The sequence below is a fragment of the Phaenicophaeus curvirostris genome, chromosome 13, assembly GCF_032191515.1.
Source record: "Phaenicophaeus curvirostris isolate KB17595 chromosome 13, BPBGC_Pcur_1.0, whole genome shotgun sequence".
Classification (NCBI taxonomy): Eukaryota; Metazoa; Chordata; class Aves; order Cuculiformes; family Cuculidae; genus Phaenicophaeus; species Phaenicophaeus curvirostris.
Window position 1 is genome coordinate 15,977,602 of NC_091404.1, and position 27,441 is coordinate 16,005,042.

General features: G+C 43.7%; 1 long non-coding RNA gene across 2 annotated transcripts in view; it reads left to right on the forward strand.

Moving 5' to 3' along the window:
- The first annotated feature begins 3,907 nt into the window (after nucleotides 1-3,907).
- LOC138726165 (uncharacterized) overlaps nucleotides 3,908-27,441 on the forward strand; it is a 67,509-nt gene continuing 43,975 nt past the window's right edge. For both annotated transcript variants that reach the window (XR_011338376.1, XR_011338375.1), the window contains exon 1: nucleotides 3,908-4,196. This is a non-coding gene — a long non-coding RNA (uncharacterized lncRNA). The remainder of the gene's footprint in view (nucleotides 4,197-27,441) is intronic.

Sequence of the window (27,441 nt, forward strand, 5' to 3'; positions counted from 1 at the left end):
ATAACAGTGATGTTGGGAAGTTGTACAGAGTTAACTGAGCTACTTCTCAATCTCAGAGCTTTACATAACCCCTTCTTAACGCACTGTTATTTCCTTTATAGATAGACTCATAAATTACTCCTGGTACACAAAATGCGTGGGAAGCTGCCTGTTTGCACAGCATGGGACCAAGACCTGCACATTCAAATATCGGCAGACAGCTGGAACGCAATCTGTGAAAAGACACTCAGAGCCTCCAGGTCTATTAAATACAAACTTAGAACATATACTGAGAATTTTATATCTTGCATTACATGGGTAATGCAAAAAAGAATAGGTGCAATTCCCCTGGGACTTTGTCAATAAATGTCGCAGCAGAATATCAAAAAAATCTTTCTTCTGTGGGTAGGTGTATCTGTGTGCACACAGGGGCGGTGGGGATATATGTGTGCATATGCATGAAATGTATTTGTGCCTAACTACATATTTGAGAGAGGAAGATCACCTTGCAACAGCTACATTTAATTTAGTGTCCCATAGTGTGCTGAACTCTAACCACATTGAGAGAATCAAGAAATGCGTCACTTTGGGTTCTGCAGTTATTTTGCTGCAGTCCTATAAAATTACAATGTGTACAGAACCCATGTAGTCCTTTTCTGAAGTTGTTTTGCTTCCTAATCTTGAGAAAGCTTCCATTATGGACAAAGTTGCCATACTTGCTTCCAACAGTAAATTACACCCATAGTTTTCGGCAGAGGAGTGAAGTGGTAAGAGATTTCAGTGAGACTGATGGGCAATGAAAGGAGGCAGGATCCATGTTACAGAGCCCCACTAAACAGCCTCTGGTTCACCTTCCATGTTATCCCTCCTGTGTGTATGGTGCTTACCACCCTTTTATCTTACTGTCTGAATTCTTCAAAAATCAGCGCCTGATTTTGAAACATAGTCCAAGGGCCAACTCTTATCCTAAACCCTCTAGTGGCATGTGATAACATTTATGCTGTTTTTACCTCCTGTAACTGCACATGCTTTGCTAATATATTTCAATTTCTTGTTGCCATCAGGGAGTAATCAAAATTTGGAAAAATACTTTACTTCGTTTTTAATCTAAAGGCCACCTCTTGATTAAGCTGTTTTTGAGTACGAGCCAGATACATTTCCACCTGCAAATAAGGCCTAGGTATTCAGGCTAGTCATATGTCAGATTTGATTAGTAACATAATCCATTGGGCATGGAAATAATTCACTAGCATTTCAAAACATTTCTCAATGCTAATGGGCTGTAGTCGTCTGTCATGCAGGAGCTGGTTGGATGTACCTGGTTGAGGAAAGAGAATGTGATTATGAAAGTATTTCAAAAGTGTTTGTGTTTTATCATAGAATGCTTTAGGCTGGAAGTGGTTCTTAAAGGTCGTCTAGTGCAACCCCCCTGCAAAGAGCAGGGACATCATCAACCAGATCTTGTTGCTCGGAGCCCCATCCAACCTGAACCTGAATGTTTCCAGGGATGGGACATCAATGACCTTTTTGGACAACCTGTGCCAGTGTTTCATCACCCTCATCATAAAAAAACTTATTCCTTATACCTAGTCTCAATGTATCCTTTTAAGTTTTATGTTTTAGTTTTTAGTTATGTTTCTTTGAATTTTTAGTTGTGTTGTGGTGTTGTCCAGAAGCTTATATTAAGAGGTGACTACAGTGATGTGATCTGTGGAAATGCGGTCCCTAGATTTTGGGAAGAGACAAATGATGCAGAGACATCAAACTCCCTTCCACATGCAAGCCACAACCTTAGGCTGTACAGAGATCACTCAGTCTGAATCGTTTGCCCAAGGGGCCATGACCTGCTGTGCTGGTGGAGGGTCAGACCTGAGCTCGTAGCGCTGCTGCAACTGGAGAATGGGAGTACATCACCATGCTCAAGAGCAGGCATGGGTGTGAAAACCACACTACAGACACCTTCCTCAGAGATCTGAAATATAAGCAGCTGAGAAGCAAATTTTCTCTGTACTTGTTAGATATTGGTCATTTCTGCGATATTTTTGTTTCTTTCAGGAATAAGGTGCAGTTAGGAGGGAAGAGGACAGATGTTAAAACAAATAACGCTCTCTGTGTGGCTTTGTTTCAAAGCAAAAAGCCTCTTGTGGGTTAGAAGAGTGATGGGAGAAAAGCCTGTTCTCTTGCCAGGATTGTTGCTTGTTCATGTATAACACCATTTAAGTTGCACCAAGTTTTGTTACCTCAGTGCATCCTTCAGTCACACGGGGATAAAAACTCTTGCCTACAGGGCATCCTAGATGCATGGAAAATGCTTTGGTATTTTTGAATAAGAAGTAGGTAAAAGCTCAAATAACTGTTGCACTGCTAAGGAATTTTAATAAAATTGGGTTTAAGAGGCAGGGATTAGGTACGGTACGGTGTAAAAACATCAATTAGCAGAAGTACAACAAGCAGTCATACAGCTTGTGTTTGTTAGCAACTCCTGCTAGAAATATTTGGTGAAGTTTTTCAGGGGCATAAGCTGTCATGAGACCTACAATTCTCTTCTTGATTCTACTGGTAGCTTTCTATTTTTATAACCGTGGGGGAAAAAAGAAGATTAATGTATCTGTTTTATAACAATTTATCCATGGTGGGAAAAAACCTTCTTACACTTTGCCTTCCCATACTGCAATAATAAATTAACTATCACAGTTTAAGATGCAATTGTTGTTCTGTTACATCTCCAGCCTAATGCGTTGTGACACCTCGATTACATGAAACGTGGACGGCTACTCCTGCCCCTTCTCTTCTAGGTGAAAGCCTGTGATGATGTTGAGGGAATATTCACTGGCCACCTGGCTGGGTGTGGCAAATTTGTACAGCAACAGCTGTGCCTGGGGTCCCTGCCTGTCCCCTGCACTGGTGGTGGGGACAACACGGAGCACTCATCCCCATGCTCGTGTCAGATCTCCTTGCCGATGTCTGTGAAGGGATGTTTCTGTTTGTGCTTCTTTACCTACTGACCTTAAGGATGTTAAAAAAAATAATAGTAAGGGGGAAATTGCAAAGTTACTGGACCAAAACACGGAGGTGTGCAGTCAGAAATCAGTGCGCCCACGTGCTGCTGCCACACACGCTGTGTAAGAGAATGGGAGAACATGTTCAACAGCTATTGTGAGAGTAATGAAAAGAGCCTTTCAAAGTGAGCGTGGAAGCACACTGGGAAAAAAAATCTCTCTATTTATTTATATTAATACCCCTAATAAAATTGCTTCCCATAAATGTTTTGTGGCTGACACTGCCTTCCCTGGTTTCTGCAATAATCAAATCCTAGTAAGGCAATTTAGTAAGTTGTGGGTTTTGTTTTTTCCAAAATAAAACAGTTGCTTGTTGTTTTACTTCAGCAGGCTGGATCTGTCATCCCAACCGCTCCCCTTCTCTGGCAGGCTCTGCCTTGGCTGGGGTGTGTTCTCCCAAGCCGTCTGCTTGCTGCAGCTGGGCTGGCAGGGCTGGACCGTCGGTGAAGCCATCCTGAGCCACAGGACTGCCCCAATCCAGGTCCCTGAGCAGAACGGCTGAGTTTGGACACTTCCAGACTAGGACAAAATTCCTCAGCCCATCTACATGAAAACTTGATTATTGTCATTAAATACATACTGCGATACACAGTATCTCTGCAATACTCCCTGACAAACCCATGCACCGAACCTAACGACTCTGACTGTAGCTAAATATTGTACTTGACTCTTAAGACGCTGCCGTGTGCTCAGCTCCTACCGCTGATGAGTGGTCTACAAGACAGCCTGATGATTTTCTGAAGGTCTGAGATCATGGCAACACCATGAGACTCACAAAAAAAAAAAAAAAAAAAAAAAGATGTTTCCTTTCCCTTCCTCCCACTCCCTGCAAGGCTCATTTTGAAAACTGCAGCTGCTGAAAATGGAAAGCCAGCTTAGAGCAACGTCACTGTGATGGTGCCACGGAGCAGGGATGCTGCAGCAGAAATCGGCAGGTTGAGCTGATGCTGGGTTCCCAAAGCACTGTGTTTTGATGGACTTCACTCTCCCACTTTTGAGATGAGATGGAGGAGCCACTGGCACTGCTGTTACGTGGATCCGGTGCAATCCCCTGCAGTCCTGCCAGCAACGCCAGGAACACGTGTGGCCATGTGCTGCTGATGCAGGCGAAGGATGTCACCTCACAACTGTTTGTCCCCAGGCTCAGCTCAGGACTGGGTGAGTAGCTGGTGGCCCTGTATAAATTCCCTCCTGCCCCATCCAACCACTGCTGCCTCCTTTGTTGTTTGGCCCCTTTGGTATCTTAACAGAGCCCATAATATTTAATGGGTTCACTAGTGGTAATGTCATTTTAACTGACATAGCTGTGATAAATCGCTCCCACACGTCACTGAATTGTGTTTCTAAATTTTTATGTATTTTTGATAGGCCAATTTATCCCTGCTGCAGCTCCTGCCCATGCAGTCAATGGCATTCCACTGGGGGTGAATTTTGTCTGCTATTTACAGTGTGTGCTTTTAAGCAGTGATTGGTGTGACAGTGTGATCTGTACAGCTGTCTCCCTGTATTTATTCTTTTGCCTATAAGGTTGATTTATACTAGCTAAAAAAACCCCCACAAACTCATAGCTTTTCATGCGAATGACTTTAAATAACTGATTAATGATTATTATTAGCGTGACTATCATGGAACGGGGTTTGTGAAGTTTATGGGCTTGGCTGAGCAATTTCACGTAAAGCTGTTGTGTGCCCCTCTCTAACTCTAAACCTTTTCTGAGGTTTTCTTTATAATTGGACAGTGCCCTCTGGGCTCAATCTGCCTTGACGTGCCTGACATGAGGTTAGCGGCGGAGCCGCCTGTGTGGGAGACGTCTGATGTTCCTGTGTGCGGATGGCATCACGTGGGTACCTGCTGGGAGCAAAGGGAGCTCTGCACCGCTCCGCTCCTTTTGGGGAGATGAAAATCCTCCCCTCTAGGTGACAGTGGCAATATGCAGGCAGGGAGTCTTGGAGTGCTCTGCTTGAGCTTGTATGGTACTCAACGGCTTTGTCTATGTGAATTTTATGAGCATAAAATGGTGGCTCTCCAAGGCAGCATCCTTTCAGGCTTGTGTGACATGAAGGGCCCCCCAAACTTTGTTTATAAAGCTGTCTCTCTGGGTCTGTCTCTGCTGCTCCAGTGATTTGTCTTCTTCCTCTTTGGGTACTGATCCCTGCCTTGCTAGTGCTCTATTCGGTGCCACTCCAGGAGTCTCCTGGAGACTTTTGGACGGATGCAGTGCTGAGTTAACCCCCCTCTGCTTCGCCTTGCAAATCTTCTCTCCTCTTGGGCTGACAGTATCAGATTTCTGGTGGCCAGAAACACTTGCAAGCAGTAAAGCTCTACTCCCAGGTGTCTGTGGGTCTTGGGGACAGCACAGGGCAGTGGTGGCACAGGAGCAGGTTCCTCACCACTGTGCCTGTCCCCAAATGCATCACCACCAGAATCTGCTGCCCACCTTGTACTAACGCCCCCAGGGCCATGAGCATGACTTAAACAGGAAACTCCTTCTTGATAGAGCAGCTACCGTATAGTTAACGTTTTTCAGGACTGAGCCTCCCGAGATGTTTATTCCAGTTATCCTGCTTGAGCTACCACCTGTGGTACCAAATAGGAGGAAGGATGGCTACATCATGAATATGTCCATGCCCTGAAAGAAAAAGGAATTTGCAAGCCAGGAAATGCTGTGTGTGTTTTCCTGAAGGTTTAACTCTTGAATGAGCTTGTTTTGATGTGTTTGCAAAAGGGTAACCAAAAGCAGCCTGCAGAGCGACACCAGAGGGGTTCAATTTTCCCTGACGCTACTGAACCAGCCATCCAGCTAGGAACACCCTTGCTATTTAGTTGTCAGATTTCTCCCTGTCAAAATCCTAGGAGGGGAATAGTAGGGTGGGTTTTTTTAATAAGATGGTAGTGCTTCAAAAGCAGTATAGGATAAGGCAAAGTCTGGGAATACAAAGTATTAGTATTGTTATTATTATTAATCACAGCTCAAGTAAACCTGCCTGAGAATTGCTTTTATTATTTGCTCCTCTTTCCTCTGGTTTATGTTCCCTGAGCAGAGTTTGATTAAAAACTGTTGTGTCTCATTTTGCTCACAAGGGTTGATGTGCTGTGTTGCTGTCACCGGTCTGCAGCCAAAATAATATGACACATCATGGAAGTGGTTGAATACTTGCTACTGGTTTTGATCTTCTTTAAAATATCATTTTCACTTTATATAGCTAGAGAATAGCTGGCCTCCTGCCGTTCCCATTCACATCTTATCCTTGAACAATGAGAAGAAAATCTGCCTGCAGTAAATGTTCAGTTTATGTTGGGGAATTTTTCCAATACATAAAGAGAAAGGGAAATAAAGCAGCTTTATGAAATAATGGTGCCATTCTCAGATAAACATGGATATTTTTGCTGTTAACTTCATGAATAAGGGGAGTAAGGAGGTCAAATGTAGCTGAACTCGTGCCAGAACTGCTTGTCTATTCAAGGGTTTTGAGCTTTTAGGCTTTTTGAGAATTTTTAAGGAAGAATTTTAACTCATGCAGGTTTTACCTTCCTATATCTAAAAAGGACAAATTTATTATGGGTGTAACAGTGTTTCCCTGCTATTTCCATAAATGTGGGTTCTATAGGAGCTGGTAGATGCAATCTCCCTGTAATTAGCAGCACAGAAGCAGGCAGTGCCACACAGGGTGAGGCAAATTGCAGGTGGCAGGGTCAGCATGGAGCTGGGAAAGGGAGAGCTCATCGCTATGAAATTGTTCATATTTGCCACCACTTCCAGTGGTGCCAGGGAAACTTACTGTTGAGCTGTTTGACTCTTTCCAGCCCTGGGACCCTTTTCTGCTCACCTGCCTGCCCCGGCAGCATTGATGTGCCAGCCCAGCGCTGGCTCTGTGGAAATGAGGATGCAAATCAGGTTGCTCGGGAGTACTGTGGTTGTATGAAACACACACATGACTCTGCAACCAAACATCAGCTCAACTACCTTTTATTATTAATTTCAAGCTCCAACTGCTGCCTTGAAGCATTTTGATTTGTCATTCTGAAAGTTGCTGCTCAGAACAAACAAAAGGGAAAGAAAAATGAAAGCAAAGCCCCTAAAACTCATTAGTAACATAAAGTCTAGCAAGGATGGCTAGCGGTGGCTCATCTGTCAGCTATAAAAATGTCATCCCTAGAACTTTACTAAAGCTTTATAAGGTCTAAGCAGAGTTTACTGCTCATGGCAGCAGTGCTGTGATGGCAGCGTGCAGGAGGCATCGCATGGCCAAGAAAAACAGCACAGTGCTCACACTGTGCGGGAGCAGCACGGGATGCACGAGCCAAATGTGTCAGTCCAAAGGACGGGGTCTCCTTTACTCCTGCTGCAGAGGAGACAAAAGCAGTCAGTGCCTGAGTATGTTACTTCAGCCAGAGGAAAAAAAAAAAGCTCATCAGTACCGGGGACTGTCAGCTAGCCTAAGAGGTGGGACCTGCTGCAGGTGGATCCTTGTGTCTTGTTTCACACAGCATGGCTTGGAATTCTCTAATTCCTGCTTTGCCTGGTTGTCTCTACAGCATCAGTGTCATGCTGGAGAGGATGAGGTATCTTGGGGGATATGGGGAGAGCGGCAACCAGCCCACTGAGTCACTCTGTCCAAAGGACACTGGAGAGAAGCTCTAATCCTTCCTGCCCTTTGCCAGCACAGCCACTTTACTCCCCAGCTGGGCTCTGCTTGGCCAAAGCATGGCAGTAAGCTCTGGGGAGGCTCCAAAGGAAACAGGGCTGAGCTGGGAGGGTGTACACAGAGGCCACTTGGGTCTCGCTGAGCCCAGGGGCTGCTGAGGGAGGTCCGTCTGGAGTAAACTTGTACTGAGGGTTTCAAAAACAGTATATAACTATTTATCATTAGCAGATACTCTCTCTGTGCCCCCTGCAATGTCTTAGTCACCTTCTCTGATCTCCCTTTCAGTGACTTTCCCTTTGCCCTCAACTAATCCATCATCTGGTCCCCCGCCTCTAGAAACAGCCCATGGTGTGTTTGCTGCTTCAAACTGCTGACCTTCAGACTTTGCTCCTGCAACAGCTCCCGGTCTGCACTGATCCTTTTTCCCTTTGGAGACCGTTGACACGTTCGGGTTTTGAAGCAGCTTCATAAAAAACTGGAAGGGGGTTTCCAATCCAGATGAAGCATAGCATCCACCACTACTCCCCACACACCCAGCCTCTTCCCTCTTGCAAGTTTTAAGCTATTTTTTTTCACTCTGCTTCTTTGTGGGGCTAATGAATTTACCACTGCTATTCCCTCTGATGAGGGATGGGGATAGTTGCACAATCACTGCAAAAAGCTTAGAAATATATGTAAGTGCTTTGGGTTCCTCTGTGAAATCTGAATTCAAATCCCCGCTCTTGGTAAAAAAAAAAAAATAAAAGGGAGAAACACTAATGCTGAAGAGTAACAACTTTAAAAAAAGGTTCATAGGGAGTCTGAGGTTTCACTGCCTTTTTCTCCAAACGGGAATGTTGTAGCGTTGCCTACAGAGCCTTTCTTCTCTGCATTAGGCGTGCGAGGAGATTTCATTTCATACATCATTTACAATGGAGTGCGTCAAGAGCAGAGTCGGTGCATATTAACACAGGGGTGTGGGGAAAGAGTTGGGTTCTTTGAAAGTTTCAAAGCATTTCCACCGAGGAGGGGAGCCTGGGTTGCTGATTCCCTTTCACTCTATTGTAGAAGCTGTATGAACCAAAAGCCTATGAAATGGAAAGAGGAGAACAAAGGCAATGCAAGGTCTGTAACGTGCCAGCATTAGCAAAAGCTGGAGTAGCATGGGGATGGTGTAGCAGCCATCCTTGTAAGTCTCGAGAAACTCTTCTATCTCTTCTCCTCGCTCTTCTAACTGCCTCCTGCCTTCGTTTGTATTTGCACTGGAGTTGGTACAGGGTCCGTCCTGTGCTTGGAAAGAATGGTTATGGGTTGGAAGAACAGGAGGAAGAGATTGTCCTCCTTCCTCCCTTGCCCATCTGGCCTGCAGCTGCTCAAATTCACACTTTCTTCATTGCCCCACACTTTAAGCCAGGTTTCAGATCACTACAGCATGGCCAGCCTGTGTATTGATTAAAAAGGTTTTAGATAACAATTTGGTTTAAGAGTTGATCCTCTTTTTTTTAATATACTTGGGTTGCTTTTGATTTCCTCCTGGAATTTTGAGCATAACTTTATACTTGATAAAACTGAAAATTTTGACTCACTATGAGCTCTAAAACTAAACCTAGTGAAGCAGATATCTCATCACAGGAACCTGGGGCAGGAGATTTCTGAAAAACAACAGGTACCACAAAACGTTCTATAAAACCATGAGATAGGCAGTGAAATGGCCATGTCTTTTTCCTTCCCTTGGTATTGTGCTTTTTTTTTCTTCCGTGGCAGACACCGAACAGACTACTCTGCAAGAAGGAACAGAACAGTTCCCAGTGCCTTGTGAGGGCTGTGCCAATATCTTACCACCTTCCTCATGCCCAGACAGACCCACTGGGCAGGGGTGCATGGAACGCTGGGTCTTTGTGCATGAAAAATCCTCTGAGTGCTATCCCTTGCTTGTTCTATGGAAGACTACCTAAAGCTCTTGAATTTTGGAGAGAAGTGTCTGGCAGAGGGCCTTAGGAACAACACAAGTATCAAGGGCATCTTCCAGGACTGTTGCATTGGGAACACAATGATTATCTGCCTGATGCTGCTCTTCCACGCACGCAGTTGTAGGTCAAGGGATTGGGAAGAGATTTAAATAGGAGCTCCCATGGCTCCTGAAATGAATACAAAGTCTTACTTGGCTGATATTAATATAAAGCCTTCCTTGGCTCTTATAAAATTTACTACATCCCATTCTGGTGGGTCACCTTAGCGCTATCTCATCTGAGGGAGCGCAGGAGCAGCAGCAAAAATGCCCACCACGTCTGGCAATGTCTACCTGGATTCAAACACTTTCAGGTTTGTTCAGTAACTGATGCTGATCAGAGATGTTTCCCTGGATTTACAGAGTTTATTTTCAATTAAATTGTTGACTGGTACTTGCTCAGAGTCTGTTCCAGAACTGGTAATGAATTTAAGTCACTCAGAAGAGATTCAGCTTGCTCCAGGTGACTTCTACAAGGTTATAGAAGCAAAAAAAAAGCATGCTGCGTTTCTGTCAGCTGCAAGTTTTGCCCTGTTAGAGTTAGGAAATGGAAACTTTTCCCATCCCTCCCTCATGACTGTGCTCAAAACTCCACAATCCATTTTCTCTCACTCTTCACCTCTTCTCCTTTATATTGGCTGCTTTGCACCAAAAGCCCCATAGTTACATGCACTTTGACACTTGCATTTCAAAATTCCTGATTGTGGAGTTCTGCCAATACCAGCAATTGATCTGGTGCCACAGACTGGCTTAATTATTCAAGGTCAGTCTCTCTCTGTCTCTTCTTGTCCAGGGAGCAGCAGCTATGGGGAATAAAACTTGAACAGTCTTTAAATTTTAATCATAAACTTTAGTAAGTCACAGATTTGTTTTGCTGTATGTGCTTTTTTTCTATTGTACTTCCTGCAACTTTCCCAGATTCCCCACTCAGAGCATGTCTTTATTACTCAGTACAACAGTGTGCTTTTGTAAAGCATGGTATTTTACACTGCTATTTAAAATGCATAAGTTGTGTGATCTAAGCAGTTTCCAGTTCACTTTTGAGCTCCTGTAAAACGTATCCCTTAAGGCATTTCAGCTGAACAACTAAGAAGGTGAGGGTATTAGAGGTTGTGAAATGGCTTGTCTGCTAATTCTTTCTATGTGCATCTCTTCAGATAAATCTCTTGTGACCTCCTACTACAAGCAGAACATTAGTTAAGCATCTCCTTGGTAATGGAGTGTCCTGGACCTGATCTTACATTGCATTAAGGACCCTTCATGCTATCTGGGAACATGCTTGCCTTCATTCAAGATAGGAAAGGTGCCTCTGAAAGCACACGAGGTGCAAGTAACTTCATTGAACAGTGCTGGGCTGACACAAACACTAAAGCCCAGCCCTGCTACCAGTTATGGGCACTGAGTCAGGTGGGAAGGATGTTGGTCCACACCACCTTAGCCACGCTCTCTGCTGGCTCGTGTAAAGGTTAACAAGGAGCAAGATTCAGTTACAGTCACCTTAGGGATGCCCTGATTTTACTCTGCCACAAACTATGCAAACCCTTTGAACCCCTCGATTCATCACTGAGAACTGACAGAGTCTAAGGAATTATTATTATATTAATAATATTCCTCCAGATAATTGCTACATATTATCTAATTATTATACATTATAGAATAATTATATATGCTGTTATAATTATCGCTGTAAATAATAACAAATCCTGAAAAAGAAGATCCAAATGGCTTTTCAAATTAATAATAATTATAAAACCTAACACGGTTGGGGACAATATTGCGAAGATGCAGGTGATACAGTCAGCTCTGTGTCACTGCAAACACAGGAAGGGGAGCTGCAGGAAAGCCAGGAAACCAGGGCTGGTGCACAAGAGACTGAGCACGCTGGCACTGGGGAGAGAAACCTCCTGCAGTCTCTGCAACAGTTTCTGTGCTTGGGAGAGAAGGCAGGGACTGTGATTGCAAGGGCAATGCTGCACCTGCCTGCGCAGCGCTCTGCAGAGGCACAGGTGGGGAGCAAAGGTGACAGCGCAGAGAGGCACTGGGGAGGTGCTGGTTAGGGCTTGGCACTCCGGGTCTCCCCAGCCTGCCCATCACTTGCTAGGTGGAGCTGCCAGCTGGCGTGGCCCAAGGGGTGGCACTTCTTACACATTTTTTTCAGGGGGAAATAAAGCCCAGCAATCTTTGCTAATTTTTAAACTCCCGGCATGATTACAGTATCTCTGTTTTACAGCACCCAGCCATTAGTGAAAAGCACTATGCAAGTCAATTAATGATAATGTCTTTTTCCTTGAGATAAAATAGTTCATTCTTACAAACCAGCCGGGGTACACAGAAAGGCGAGCTGCGTGTTGCCCTTGATGGTGCAGGATGAATAGAAGCGCAGATTCGCTTTCTTCCCGTGCAGTTGCTGGCTTTGTTGCAGATTTAAAGCAGCACTGTTTGAAGCTCTGCCTCTATAGCTGTGTTATGCTGTCCTTCTTTGTAATGAAAACTTCTGCTTTTTCATCATTTTTAATTTCAAAGCCTTCGGGGGTTAGCTTCCTCAAGGCTACATCTCAGTCTACGAAGAACGGAGTATTTAGCCATGCTCTTCCTCAGCAACCTGATGGCCAAGGCTACCTGGCTTTCACCTTCTATAACAATAGTTTATAGCTCCTGGCTGGTGTTTACCCAGCACCTTGTCTCGCTTTAAAACATATTTCTAGATGTGAAACCATTTGTTCCTGAGCCGAAGCACTCACTGCTTGTTTGGGGGAGGTTTGTTTACTACAATAACCAGCTTGCTCCTTGTATATTCCCATCACTCTCCCTTGCTATAACCTACAAATCTCTCCAACTTATCCAGCTCAGCGCTGGAGATGGTTTTTGAAGTCTTCTTTAAAGTATAGTGAGTGCCCTTAAAATTTTTCCCTGCTTTGAAAGACTCTACCTGTTCTAATGCAATTCCCTATTTTAAAGATAGGGAATAAATATCTTGGGGATGGTTGGCTCACATACAGCTCCTATCTCTTAAAACATTAATGGTCCATGCTGTTTGATTCTTTTTGAAAGTACTCTGTTCCTGCTTTGTTTATTTAATTCCTTTTCTCTGCACTGGGACTTGCCAAATGGAGTCATGTACCCCCCACCCCCACCACCCTTTCATTCACAGAAATCAGTGGGATGTAAATACGGCTCATTTAGTTTTAGCATTGCCAACTTTTGTTTCAAAAATCAGATGTAAGGTCCCTTGAATTTTAAAATGGGTTTCAAAAACCCCTGTTGAAAAAATAAATCCTGAATAATTTCTGGTTTTGCTTTCTGCATTTTTTGCCTTTGAAGGTTCACATTTCTAAGCCTTCTTGTACAATAATAAGAGACTGAAATTTGTTTTACTGTTATTAACCGCTGCATCCCCTGCAATCACACAGTTCCAAGAGGGAGCCGGTGTCGGAAATGAGCCAAGTCAAATACTGCAGCTTAATAAACTCCAAAGACTTGACAACAACAAATTTTGCTCCTGAAAATTGCCCATTGGTTTGTCTATAGCAGCTACGAACTCTGGGAAAACAATATGGGAACAAGGAGCACAATGGCTGTGCTTGGGCCATGCAATAAAACGAATCACTTTGTTTTTGCATGCCTATGTTATATTAACTTAATCTAAAAGCTGAAGGTTGGCTTGGCCACTGCCCTGGGCACCTCTGATGGTCCCGCTCATTGAGGGGTGGGTGCATTGCCTTCCATGCAGTGTGTTTGGGAGCCTTCCTCCAGCCGCTGTTCTCTGGTTTAGGGATTACAGAAAGCAGATTTGAAGATAGTAATGAATTTGCGCCCTGGAGGGCGTATTGACCCTGGAGAGGTTTACCAAAGCTTAGCACTACTTCGTGTTAGAGCTGGCCTTTCAGCCCCAGGGCTGAGCCTCCCCAGTGAGACCCGTCTGGTTTTCTGGTGACTTTGCTGAGCTGCAAATTATCAGGTTTATTATTTGGAGCTGTCTCTTCTGTATTAGCATCATTTTAGCTTGTCCTGTCCTGTGGCAGGTATCCATGGATGTTTGGCTGCATATGACTGGTGTCTCCTCTTATTCATGTCAAATGTTGAGGGGTGAAGAGCTGGGAGTAGAGGGAGCTGCCCTCAGCCAGTACAAAAGGAGTGGGCAGAGGGTCCAGGGCTGGGGCTGAAGACCTCGCTGCCGCTGTAGGATGGGGAGAGCAGAGCTGGGACCAAACTGACACCTGTGTGCTTTTGAGGTGAACGTAGGAGCAAAACTTCTGCTGGTCATGTACTTTTGTTTTTTTACAGCCTCTTGTATGGAAGGTGAGAGGGAGCTGAACAAGAGATGAAGATGATTCAGTGTGTCAGAAATATGGGCTGTTTTTTCCTCTGATGTGACTGTTGTTGGGATATGTTGATGACTTCACACAGATGGTCAGGAGTTGAAGCTCAGGATGGCTGTGACTGGTCATCTCTGCCCCACGTCTGGGTGACATGCAGAAAAGCTTGCCCAGTGAAATCTCCCCATCCCTACAGTCCATTACTGATATCATCAAGTGAAGGAGACTAAAAGCATATGTGTGTGCAGAGAGTTGGCAGTTAGAAACAGAAGTGTGTACAGGCACGGGCTTAATTAATCAGACAAGTTATCTGGGCAGACAGTGCTAGCAGGCAGGTCACCTAACTCCCCCAAACCCCAGCCAGTGCACATAAATCCCATTTTCTTCTCTGCTTTTTAAGTATGTTATCTTTTTTGTCTGTGAGATATGAGGAAGGATAGGCTTCCTGCTTTTCTCTTTTTCCTAACATGCAAGATATATCTAATATATATATATAATATTTATAGGTAACGTATACGTAAAATAATATTCTGTCTAAATACACGCAGACACATACGAAGCATGTTGCAGAGCCTGTGGGAAATACTGTCTGCAATGGAGCTTGCTAATTATAGCAACTCTAATGGCAGCTTCCCTCACCCTTCCCAACAGCAACAGAGATCAAAACCTTTTTTGTTTAAAATATTTACTGTACAGCTTGCACAGCTTTAATCAACGTAACATGACGTTTCCTTGCAGCAGACGAGTAATAAATATGCAATTAATAGAGAATTGAAATACACCCATTAGCTGTTTGCAGAGCCTCCACTTCCCCACTATAAAAACGCTTTCAGAGCATTTAATGCTCTGCCTACAGCCGGCTGTGCCACCAAAGAATGGGGAGTGAGGCGATCCCCCTGCCTTTTGGCAGGGAGAGGGATGAAATGTTTCAGAGATGTTTCACAAAGTCTGTAGTGGAATTCAGCCTTGGTTCTGCTTTGGTGGCTGTGACAAGTCTGGGCAATGCAGGCGAGCGGTGGGACAACAGATCCACCCGCATTTTATCTCTCTCCCACCTGGGACTTGAGTTTTTGAGACTGTTGATTTTGCTTCAGTAAGTGTGACTCTGCACAGTTTAACAGGTCTATGCATGATGATTCCCAGCGTCTTTGTATTCAGCAAGTGCAGGGCCAGCAGCTGGGAGCTGAGCTCTGTACGTACCTGGCTGCTCTGGGGCTGGGGTCGCAATGAGGCTGCTTCAGAGCTACAGAACACTTTGGGCAGCCCAGTATTTGCTGGGTGGGTTATAGCTGTGCTGAGTCTCTGTTGCAATGTCCCACAGGCCAAGTTAGAGAGTCCTTTCTGTAATTCTTAAGCTGCTTTTACAAAAGTTTGTTTCCCACCATGGTTGTAGCATCGTCCTGGCTCTGTCTTGGGTAGCAGGGGGCAGCACAGAGGTGGCTTGAAGATCCTCGGTAACTAAGTGCTAAAATATACCTGGAATAAGCATTCACCTCAGAGATTTCTACAAACCCTTGTCCCACAAACTGTGTGATAAACTAAAGCCATGACATGGGACAAGAACCTGAGTTTATGCAATGGCCCTGGCAGCTTGCCCAGCAGCCAACATGCTCCTCATCGATGGGGCTGACCAGGTCCCCTGCAGCCACCCTGCTCAGCACTGCTCAAAACTGGGTGCAATAATGCCTAGGCAGGTGTCAGGGCACTGGAGCTCGTGGAACCGTGCTGTACGCAGCCAGAGAACCAGCCAGATGCTGCTTCCTGGAAAAACCTCCCCATCGCATGGGAAGGAGGCAGCACAGAGTCGTGTGCCTCCCAGCTAAGCATTAGTGAAGCTTTTTAATCTCTCACTGTGGGATTTCTTTTTGCTTCAGCATTGTGCCATAAAGTATTTCAGACAAGGTGACATTTTCCATCTGCATAAAGTGCTTGCAAACAGTGTGAATTTAACTTTTATTGGCCTGATTTAGGGGTATGGGACTGTGCATAAGTCTTGGTCTCTCAACCTATAGTCCTGCACTTTAAGTGATGAATTAGTCAGTAAAATAAACAAGGTATTATCTAGCTGTACACACGTCTGCATCTTCCAAAGAAAATTAAACCTTGTTTGACCGTAGAAAAGCTAATGATGGTGAAATCAACTTGGCTATAAATTATCCAAAACTCAAAACAAATCCCCAACTTTCTGAGAGCTCGACAATGCTCTGTCTCCTGGAGCAGAGAGCCTACCACGCAGGATGGCAGCGTGTGATCCTGGCAGCGTCTGTGCCACTGTGTCTGTCTGTCCATCTGTCTAGGTGCTCACCACTCCCTGTGAGGTTTGACCAGTGGATGGGGCAAGATGCTGACGTTACCACGGTTCCCATTCTCTTCCCCACGTACTGAGAGAAAGAATGATCCATCAGTTGCCATCTGCAGCTATCGACAAATGTTGATGTCTTAATGGCAACCACCGTACCTGCAGCTGGGGTGTGATGGAATACTGATAGAGCCATTAGTGCCCAGGCTGGTGATGTGATTTTATATTTCATTTAACCCAGAACACAACATGCTGCAATGTATATATTTGTAACTGCTCCCTTGATGGTCTCTCTGGAGTATTATAAAGATTTATCATGTAGTGTTTGGTCAATACTAAATACCGTGAAATGTCAGTAGAGCAGTTCCTGGGATTGCTTGAGCAGTAAATAACAGAATCGTACAATATCCAAAAAGAAAAGCAGGTGAGCAAGTAACCTTAGAGAAACAAAATGAAACAAACCCGATCCCTAACCTCTAGAAAAGAACAACAAAGCAGCAAAAATGTTATTATTAAGTCCCTTTGACTTTTAATGAGATGTACGAATTCTTGTCATTTAAATGCTCTGAAAAGGGTAGCCATTTAGATCTGGAAATGCTGTGTCTTGGTTTTTGGGCACCGCATCAAGTTTCCTCTCTTTTACCTCCACAAAACCCTTGCTCCTCCTGCTTTGACCCTGTGGCAGCTGCCGTGCTAGGGTTAGAGAGGCAGCACAAATATCCTCTGCATCCTTCTCTCCAGAAAACCATGTGAGAAACAGCAGCTGCCTTGAGGGATGTAGGATGGATGTCCCCTCTCAGTGCTGACATGTTCCCGTCCAATAAATCCCAGCTAATGGTAGGGATTGCTCTGAGAAAACCCTCTAGGTTTTTGGTTTTTTTTTTACAGGTCAGAAGTTGGCTACTGCTTAAACATATGTTCCTCTTTCGTGTTCTGTGACTTGCAGAATAGCTGCTAACTAACCAAAAGACAACATGGTGAGCTGAGGCTATTAGTGAATAATAATGCCATTTGCAGGCAGCAAAGGCTGAAAAGCTTCCAGAACAGTTAGCAGTCTGCAGGCATCTCCCAGAAATGCATGAGCAGAGCTCCTGTGCATCAGCCAAAGAGCAATTATTCTTGGAAAGCACGTCTGCCTCACACTTTAAAATCTTTTCTAGTGACTTGTCCTTAAAAAAAAAAAAAAAAAAGTGCTGAAAGAAAATAGAGAAACTGAAGTAAAGGACTTTACCTGCTGTGAATGAACATGCCTGCAGGTGTGCACCTCATGGCACCTGTCCTAGGGTGAAATCAGACTGAGCAGCCCAGACCCTGGCTGTGAGGAAGAGGCTACAGGTAAATTCCCTCTCTGGCTTTCCCACAGGCAGCATCCAAAGCTTCTCAAAACTGCATTTTTAGGATGAATTTCAGGCAAGTAGGCTTGTTTGGGTTTTCTGTTTTTTATTTTTTTTTTTTTTTTGCCTTTGTCGTTCCTGTGGTTTGTTTTCCCCCAAACATCCCATTTGTAGCAGAAGAATATATTCCTAACAGGGTCATTCTGAGTGCAGTATTGTACACAGCTCTGCTCTTTAAAGAACTAGCATGGATCCTAACAGCTCTCCAGGCAGGAAATCTGATGGGACCTCTGCTTTCCCGCTTACTGATCTATCTCTGGATCCAGCTCTCCCACCGAGCCCATCATTGCAGTGTCTTGGTAGCAAATAGTGACACGGGGAGCCACCAAAGGACTGGTTTATGGTACAAACTTCTTAACTTCAGAGAATAGTTCTTTTGCAATTTTATTATTTTTTTTTCTTGGCAAATGACTGTGTGGCTTGCTAGCTTAAACCATGTCTTTGTTTAACCACTCTGGTGCTATTTTTTTTCCTTTAAATTGGATATTTCACTTCCTAGATGAGACATACTGTCAAATTTTTTTGTGTGTGTGCTTTTTCTCTACGCTGTTGCATCTTTTTTGGTTCACTTATTTTAATTATGCTTTTTATTTTAAGTACATTGTTTTATGACATCACTTGTTAATTGTTCAATTATCACTCTGTTTCTCTGCTGCTCTGCAGTGTGCAGGAGCCTTGAAGTGCTGTAGGAATGTGCCTGAAACAGGGGGAAAAAAATGGCCTAAAGACCCAAAGATGCATCACTGACAGTTCTGCACTATTTAATTACATGTTGTTTGGCAAATAATTAGTAAGAAATTAGCTGCTTTCTCAGTATTGTAAGGGCTTTTCCAATTTGCCACCAGGCCCCTGCCAGGTGAAGCCGGCTGCTCCCTGAGGGGCTGCTGGGCTGAGCTCCTGGCGTTGCTGTTAGCCTGGGAGTGGGTGAAGTGGTGATTTGCATGGGTCAGGGCTGGCAGGACCTGTGGGGTTACCGGTTGACTTGCTACTCTTAGAGTTAACAGCATCACACGGCATCATAGACACTACTGTGGGGGCTGTGCTAGGCATCCAGATGATGCCTAAAAGATGCAGGTTAACAGGAGGTGCATTTAGCCATCACCTCTTAACTCCTTCAGCTCACTTGCTGCCATAAGCCCCTGCTCCAACTCTTTAATGTACTCCCATATGAACCTACTGATGCATCTAGCAGCATCGTGCATCCCTTCTCGCCTTTGCTTTAGGATGTCAGCTCCCTTTGCATTTTCAAAAAAGGTGAGAGAGTTGCATCTCCTGTCATCAGCCCTATCTGAATTTCAGTAGATGTAATTAAAACCAGATCAAATACTGAAGTGATGCAGCTGCGCAATTAGTTATAGGTGTTATGCTGAGTGCTTTATCTGTGGACTCAGAAGCAGTCAGGTACACACATTTCGATAGATGGATGAATGGAGTGTTGTGGTCTGTAGACAGATCTATTGAGTGGTTCGCTTTCAGCTTGGGAAGATAAAGGTTCATGTCCTGTCTGACAGTGGAAGGACTGATAATTGGTCTTGTACTGTCTGAGAAGTTGGTTGGTGCAGACAGAGGCAGCCTTGCCTGGGCAGTGTGAAGGTTGATGTTACTGCAGGAGGGTTTTAAGTAACTCCCGGTTGGATTTGAGAGGCCAAAAAGAAGTGTCCAGTTCCTCATACTTGCCCAGCCCAGAGCTGCACGCAACACTTATCTTCCTTGTAGCTGTGAACACTTCCTATCATCTTTTTTATCATGTGAAGCCCTAAGACAGCCTGGAAGCTGGTTTATGGTGCTGAGGTCTTCATTACATAGTTCAAACAAAGCACATCAAGCACTCTGCGGCATGTCCAGGTATGAAACAGTTTCACTTGCAAATCCATATTGTATATTAATCTGGAAGGGGTGTGTGAGGTGATGGCTCATGCTTCTGTTAGGAATGCAACAGTTTGTGACCCATTTATAATAAAAACCTGAAAGAGAACTGAAGATGCTGAGATTCACCATATATCGCTGCAGTATCTCACTTGTTTTACAGTAATTTGATGCTGACTGAACACAGTAGTCGACCTTTTTTTACTCCTGCTTGCAGCGTAGAACAGCAGGGATGATAAACCTTATGCTTTAGTTCAGAAATAGCACACATCAGTGAGAGCGACCAGGGCTGCACCACGGGAGAGAGTGGGTTGTGGCAGCTCAGAGCAATACTGATTACTGAGGTTTATTATATATACAAGAAAACCATATTGCCTGCCAGAGAGAGTGCACAATGGCCTAAAAGCCTGTTCAGGGTTTGTTTGTTTGCTTTTAAACCCAAGTTAATACCTAGTTGTATATTCCTCTCCTGGAAAGTGTTGTCATTTTAAAGACCTGACTGACTTAGAGCCCGGAGAACCTGAAATGGAAACTTTTGTAAGCAGTTTGATAGTCCTGCTCCACCTGGAGCTGTCAGTGGCTGAGATCTGCATCAGCTGAACACACATTTGAGTTGCTGTCCTTTCCTAAATGCAAAATTGGCATCTCACAATGGCTTCTTGAGGTGCAAAGGGAAGTATAGAAGGGAAATTTCACTCTGGCCACTTGAAAATTGTGTTTGTTGCCTAAACTGGGGTACAAAACTCAAGAGTAGGTATGAACTTGCATCTTCACTGTGCCTGGTCTGTAGAGGACCAACTTTATTTGTTCTCAGGCCAACATAGTTGTGGGGAAAGGTAAACCTCGGCACAAAGAGCATGGAAAGATACAATAAAGCAGAACTAGCACAGGATGAAAGTTGCACTTGGGGTCATCTTGGTGCTGGAGAGCATCTGCTTTTGTGTATACAGAAGGAAACATAGCATGAGTAATGGTTCTGAAGCAGCTACGCTGGATGTTTATTGCACAGGGATGACTGGGGCAAATGAGAACATTTCCACTTTTTCAGCAGGCAGTGCACAACATGCGTGACTCTCACGGTGACCACAGACCTCAAGAACAGTGGGCAAGTGCCTTCCTTCTAGTAAACCGTATAATCTCTTTCCAAAACCGTGAAGTCTAGCCTCAGAGATCACAAGGATTTTGCCTGATTAAAGAGCAGAATAAATTTTGGGGCCAGGTTGTCTGGCTGTTGTAGCAGCAAATGTGGGAAGAAGGGCCTCGGGCTATTTTCCTTGACATGGAAAACTTACATGACACATTATTTGATGTGTTGATTCTATTTTTTAAACATTGCCTAGCACAGAAATCAGAGCTGGCTGCAGCTCAGCCAGCCGTCAGCTCTGCTCCGTGCAGTCCAACATTTCTGCCTTCCAGGGCAGGAGTTATGCCCAGCCCCTGTGTCTCTGCTGGCAACGAGTGTGCTCCCACAGGGGTATGAGCATCTTTTCTCAGGTGCCTTCTCCACCTCCAGCACAAGCTAATCATAATCCCTGTGTTCCTCCATGAACTATTTACATGATCACAGTCAGCCTTTGGCACAATTTCTTGCTAACACCGTAGCAGTAATGGCACTCATAATGCCTGTGCTGGCACCAGCTAAATCTGTACTACAAATTATCTCACCTAGCTCAGAATCTGCAATGTGTCTACATGGGGGTCAGCTGGGTGAACAGTCCTGCAGGATGCATGGCCCCAGATGAACCCCAACTCTTTGTGGCACGTTCCAGAAGAAATGTTTGGGAATTGCATCTTACCCCTTTTGCTCGTCACATAAAAGGACAAATTCCACTGGAGCATTACTGGGATCTTCTGGGGATCTTCTTCATGGGTGACAACTTGGGAGGGAAACTTTCATCCTGAGGAACTTGATGACCTCTTCTTACACTTCATATGAATGAAAGGAGTCATTCTGAGGAAAGAGTTCCTTGGAAGACCTGATGTGGTATTTGACTGGTGGGACCTCTCTCGTGGATGCTGCTGTGAGAGAAGGACAAAAATGAGTCTGACTGTCAGGTCCTAGGCAAAAGCATGCAGCTCAGAAGTAGGAAAAAAAGATAAAACTGTACTTTTTGCTTTGTTGCTGATTTTTTTTTATAGTTTTAAAGCAAAATTGATCCTAAATCTTCAAGGTTGAATCTTTGGTTTTGTCAGAGTTTCTTTGCAATACTAGCATTTCAGGGTTTGTGGACAGACCTTTAAAGATTACATGAAAGGACAGTGTTGAAGTGCATCTCAGGCAGCTGAGAGACTTCCATTTAGAAGAATTCTCCAACCCGCACTTCCTGACAGAGGCAATGGGAGATGGCAGATGGTAGGTGGCATCTTGTTTATCAAAACAAAAACTGTGGGATCTCTTGAGGTACTAGAAAGACTATATAGCTGAAGTGAGAATTTGTCTGTGTGCACTTACCAGCTATTTCCTCTGAAGTAAAAAAAATGCTGCTGTTTAGTGCAACTTGCAGAAGAAATTAATTTTACCACGGAGAATTAATAGGGAGGATATTGGTCCTTTGCTGGCTTGGGAGATAAGGTCATCAGGACTGCCACACCTCTTACTATAGCCAGGAAGCCCAGAGTTTTGATCTCAAAAACCATCACTAAGAGTGGGAAGGACATCAATGCCAGCAGGTAACATGAACCCCACTGAGAACCTCAGTTTCAGTCACTTTAGACCAGGCTTTTCAATGTGCCTCCCTTGTGTTCAGGTCTGCTGCATCCAGAAGGTGATTGGTATACTCTCATATTCTCTCTTTAGTATCTAAAATATTCAGAGAATATTTGACCAGAGAGGCTGCAGGTCTGGTCTTTTTTTTTTTTTTTTTTTCCCCACACATGAATATTGCTGGATTTTATAAGAAATGCACATTTCTAAATACCTAACAGCATCCAGATTTGGCCTAGAAAGGGCAATTAACCCAATTTATTCCTTGTGTGATCCAAATTCCCAAGTAACCGGGATAGTCACAACAGAAAGATGAGGTGCTCAAAATGACACAACTGTAGCATCCTCACAGGAGCTACCCAATGCCTCCTACAGAGAATATTGAGAATTAGCAGGGGCTTCCTTTACAGTCATAGAGTTTTTGTGACTGCTTCCTCCAGTAGAAAATACTGATATGGTTAGGTAGGCAGGAAATTACGTATCAATGCAGATATATATACCCAAACAGATGTGGTCATTCTGCCACTGGGGCAAAGCCAGAGCAGTTTTATGGATGAGAAAGGAGATTAATTGGAATAAAAAAAGGTATGGGAGGAGAATTGGAACACTAATGTTGCCTTTTCTTTCAAACTGATCCGTACACATGTCACACAGTTGGATGTATGAATAGTAAATTATTCTATTCATTTCTTACTCTTGATGAACAGTAAATTAGACTAATAACATTTACTGTTCAATTCATTGATTGTCAGAGGGAGATTAGAGGCAAATAGCTTTTAAGTCTTTCCAGCTGCAAACATTAGAGTTGCCTAAAGTTATGATTTTTTGACTGTAATTAGCTGCAGCTCTCCAGCATCCCCCCGTGCCGGTGTGCTTCCCCAACCCCTGCCCAGGCGTGTGTCACCAGCCAGTGCTGCTGGTCCCAAAGCACTTCAGCAAGGTGGGTTCTTGCAGTACACGTGACAAAGTAGGCAATGAAAATAACTATTTTTTTAATAAAAAAAACATTTACCCAAGTGGCTTAACTGTGCTGCGCAGCAAGAACACTGGAGAGTGGCGAAAAAAAATTAGAGCTGTGAGGCTGGGGGGGTTGCAGAAAGGTGTATATAGTCAGGTTCGGCCAGGACGTGAAAAGCCTTTCTGTTCTGTGTCTGGAGGGTCTGAAGTGCTCTTACACAGAAGGACTTCACTGAAGTTGCTACACAGGCACTAGTAGAATACAAGTGTGCAAACGAGGAGAACAAGGCCCATAAAACAGCAGGTGAGTCAAGTGAATTTAAAGACGGATGTCTGCCTTGTACCTGGAGTGCCTCCTGTTTGTCATCCTGCTGCCTGTGGCTTGGGCTCTGCGCTGGGATTCGGTCCTATCAGTAGGAAGACCCTACAGGCTATTTAACAGACACAGAATTACTTGTAGTGAAAAGAAACCATAAACAGCAGAATTATTTCAAACGCTACCAGGGCTTGGAGTTGTTTATTACCTTTATCTACACCCTCACCTCGCTTTTCTTTCACAAAACTAAGGGAGTAAATAAAAGTAGCCTTCTCTTGATATGCTAGTCAGGTTTTATCTCTGTTAGAGACATGTTGTGCTCGCTGCAAGCTGCAGGTGGGTTGAAACTCAGGTGCTTTGGGGAAATCAACCTTCCTGCCAGCATGAGGGCTCTGCAGAAAGCTCGCACCGGCACGGCGGGGCCAGCAGCAGCCACCTCCAGTGCATCCCTGTGATCAAAGCAGCACCTGCTGGGGCTGCCACACATCTGGCAGCATTTTTTAGGTGATGCCACTTGGTCTCTGGAGGGAAGGAAGCTGTGCGAGACACCTCAGGGCTTTAGCCATGGAGCATTGTGAGCCAAGGACAAGGACCAGCCTGGGTACCCAGCACTGCTGCTGCAGTCTGGAGTTAGATGATGAACTGCTGGGGGAAAATGCAGACAAAGCTCTTGGCAGAGTAGCTCCTGGCTTCTGGCACAGCGAGGCCAGGCAAGGGGCAGGCAGCCAGCCCTGGTGCTGGCTAACGAAGCCCGGCAGCGGTGCAGGGATGGGCCAGAGAGCTGAGGGGCAGGAGCAGCCGCTGGGACAGATGGGGCTGGTTCAGCTGCTGGAGATGTGGCTTCTGCTTTCTAAGCATGTGGGCAATAAAATGCCACTCACCATATTTCAGGGAAATTCTTTTCCATCAGAAACTGGAAATCTGTGTGCAAGTATTTGATTTTTGATGGCATTTTGCATTGGGAAACCTGAAAAGGTATTTCATTGAGTAGGAAAAGGTCGGGTTTGGTCTGTATCTAGTTTTGCACTCACCTAGGCTGTTGGGATTTTCTGTGAGCAGGTCTCCATTTCCTGGGGCATGTTGTTGGCCTTCCTGAGGCTCACCCATCTCCTGGATTTGGACCACGAGGGGAGTACGGGGTGCAGAAGCTGTGGGGAAGAATGAGACCATGATTCCTACAAAGGCCAGCGATATCTCAGCTGCAGACAAGCATTAATGTCAAAGCTAGATCTCATTAAATAAGACTTCTAATTTATATTTCTTTGATATTTGCACTTTTTTTTTCTTTGCTTTCTTTCCTTCCCATAGAGTGACCAGCAGTGGTGTGAAAAATATAAAAACTTATGGGGAACTGGAGTTATGTATGTTTGGAGGGGGTTGCTATTAAAAGCTTGACTCATGCCTTTCTTATGGTAAGGTTTTCAAACAGAAATTTACACACACCTTAACAACAAAAGGCTATAATGACTGCATTGTCACCAGATAAAACTGTACTAAAAATAAATAAATGCTGCAGTTTAACATGATTCAGTAGGCAGGGCCCTTATTATTCTTCCACCGTTCAAAGGAAGATTCAATTTCAGCATAATACACTCCACATCTCTGTAGCATCCCTCATCCAGCTGGTGCTTCTTTCGAAGTTTCTATCTGCTCATGAATGCAGAGGGTTAAGAAGAACCACAGGCGTGAGTGTTGTGGTCACTGATGCATGTTTTTAAGTGGTAGGACACAGTGAAGAATCTTGGTTTAAGTGTAATAAAAGTGAGGTCCCGATTTGTTAATGAGGAGCATTGTCTGCTACAGACACTAATTTCACTACAGGGTGCAGTCTTCAAACTTTTCATTCTAATTAGAATGCATTTCCATATTCTTTATCAATTTCTTCTCTTAGTGAAATCTTCTCAAACGCCCTTTTTTTCTTCACTTATGACTCATCCAAAGATCTTTATTTTTCCCAAAACAATCATTCAGATGCAACTGCATTTTTCCAGTAAACACGTTCAGAAATAAATGACCTTGACAGCTCATGCCTACACAGTGGGAGAAGGGCATTAGCAGTGCAGAGGCAGCTACTAATAATACACAGGAAAATTAACTATGGGAGAAGACCATCTTATTCTAATTTCCAAATGCCCTGCAGTGGAATGTGTCTTGAGTAGCAGCTTAATGGCTACCAATGGAGTTCCAGCAGTGGGGAAACAAGTCCCAACAGAACAAGGGGCATTTTGCTCACAGAGGAAAATAGGTTATCTGCTAAGGAGGCATTTTTTTCTTTTCCTTCAGTCCTCCAGAGCTGTGTCCAGTTCCAATTTTTATAATAAAGTAAATTATTAACTCAAGTTGATGGATTGGTTGGTGTTGGTAATAGGCTTTCAAAATGATTAGTGATATATACTCATTACCCAAATTAAAACCCCATATTAAAAATAAGGAAGGGAAATGTAGCAGCAGTATCAAAGTAATAATTTCTACTTAGTGCATATCTTTCCTGAACTTTGGCAAATGTTGAATTATGCAAGACAAACACTAATCTGAAAGCATTCTAATTAATGATGGTATTTCTTTGCTATCAAATTAAAACTAACACATTCACAGTGCATCTGACTTAAGTGTTATTCCAAGTTCTGCACAGTTTTAGCAAGACTGATGTTTTTTTAAATATTATACCTATACTCAAGTTAACAGGCCTGAGACATATTCTTCCCTTGAAGAAAAATGGGAAAGACTTATATAATTCAAAGTTTACCCAAATATTTGCTTTGTTATTCAGTACTTCAACCATATCAGAAAAAAAATAAAAACAAAAGCAGAGATGAGTATCTTGACATCAATTAATCACAGTGCTTTGTTATCCAGGGTTTGCTATAGTTTTCACCAACTAACAGAATCAAACAGTTGCATTCACTTTAAAGATGCTTTATAGATGAAAACACATTTACAAAACCTCTTTCAAAATAGAACAATAATCAGGCAGCTAATTAAGCACATTGTAAGTACTGAGCTTTCGAGTTAAAGACCTGTCCAGGCTGTAACATCACTTTTACTTTCTTATTATATGCAACAAGCTAATAAAAATATAATTTTGAAAAAAGATCACATTAGTGACTTGCCATAGTGAATGTAGATGTCAAAAACGCTAATCTAGAGAAGCTGTCAGGAGTTTAAATAGATTTTTCACTGACTTGCCGTTCTTAATTATAGCTCAGCACTCTGTACAGGTTAAAAATGCCAGGTTCCTTCGAAACAAACTATGAGCTCCTTACCATCTCGTCAAGTTTTCCTTCTCTTCCTTTCAAATGGATCAATCAGATGCCAACACATAACATTTTTCATTTACATTTTTTCTTAAGCTTCCTTATCCACCTCAATTATTTTTTTACCCAAACCTATCCTGAAGGGGATAGAAGAGATTTCATGGAAGAAGCATAATTGGCAATTGAGCTTGCTCTTTCTTTGGCTTCTTTTATGAGAAAAGATAGCGTTTTGTATTGTAGGAATTCAGCACTTAAATTAGGGGGTATGCTGGCTACTTACTTAAATAATCTAGAATAATCAGGTCAGGAGGGAATAGTGCATGGCTTTCACTTAATGTTTTGTATTAATTTTTCAGATAATGTAATTCTACATAGATTCCAAGTATTCAAGAGTGCATAAAAAAAAAAAAAGCTGCAAAACGGAGGATTGACAAGTTGCTAATCCAATCCTCTGACTGTCACAGGGTGCCATCTAAAAGGGGTTCTTTGTTCTTTCAGAGCTGATTGAGTTCCATTAGTATCCATATTCAGAGCCCTGGGCACAATATTAATGCTAATACCGTTGTTACGGCGATGGAAAGCCATTAAGAATGAACAATAATCAGCTCACAATATCGTTGGACATATTCATGCAGCTTGTAGTGGGTTGAGATCCGATAGCTCT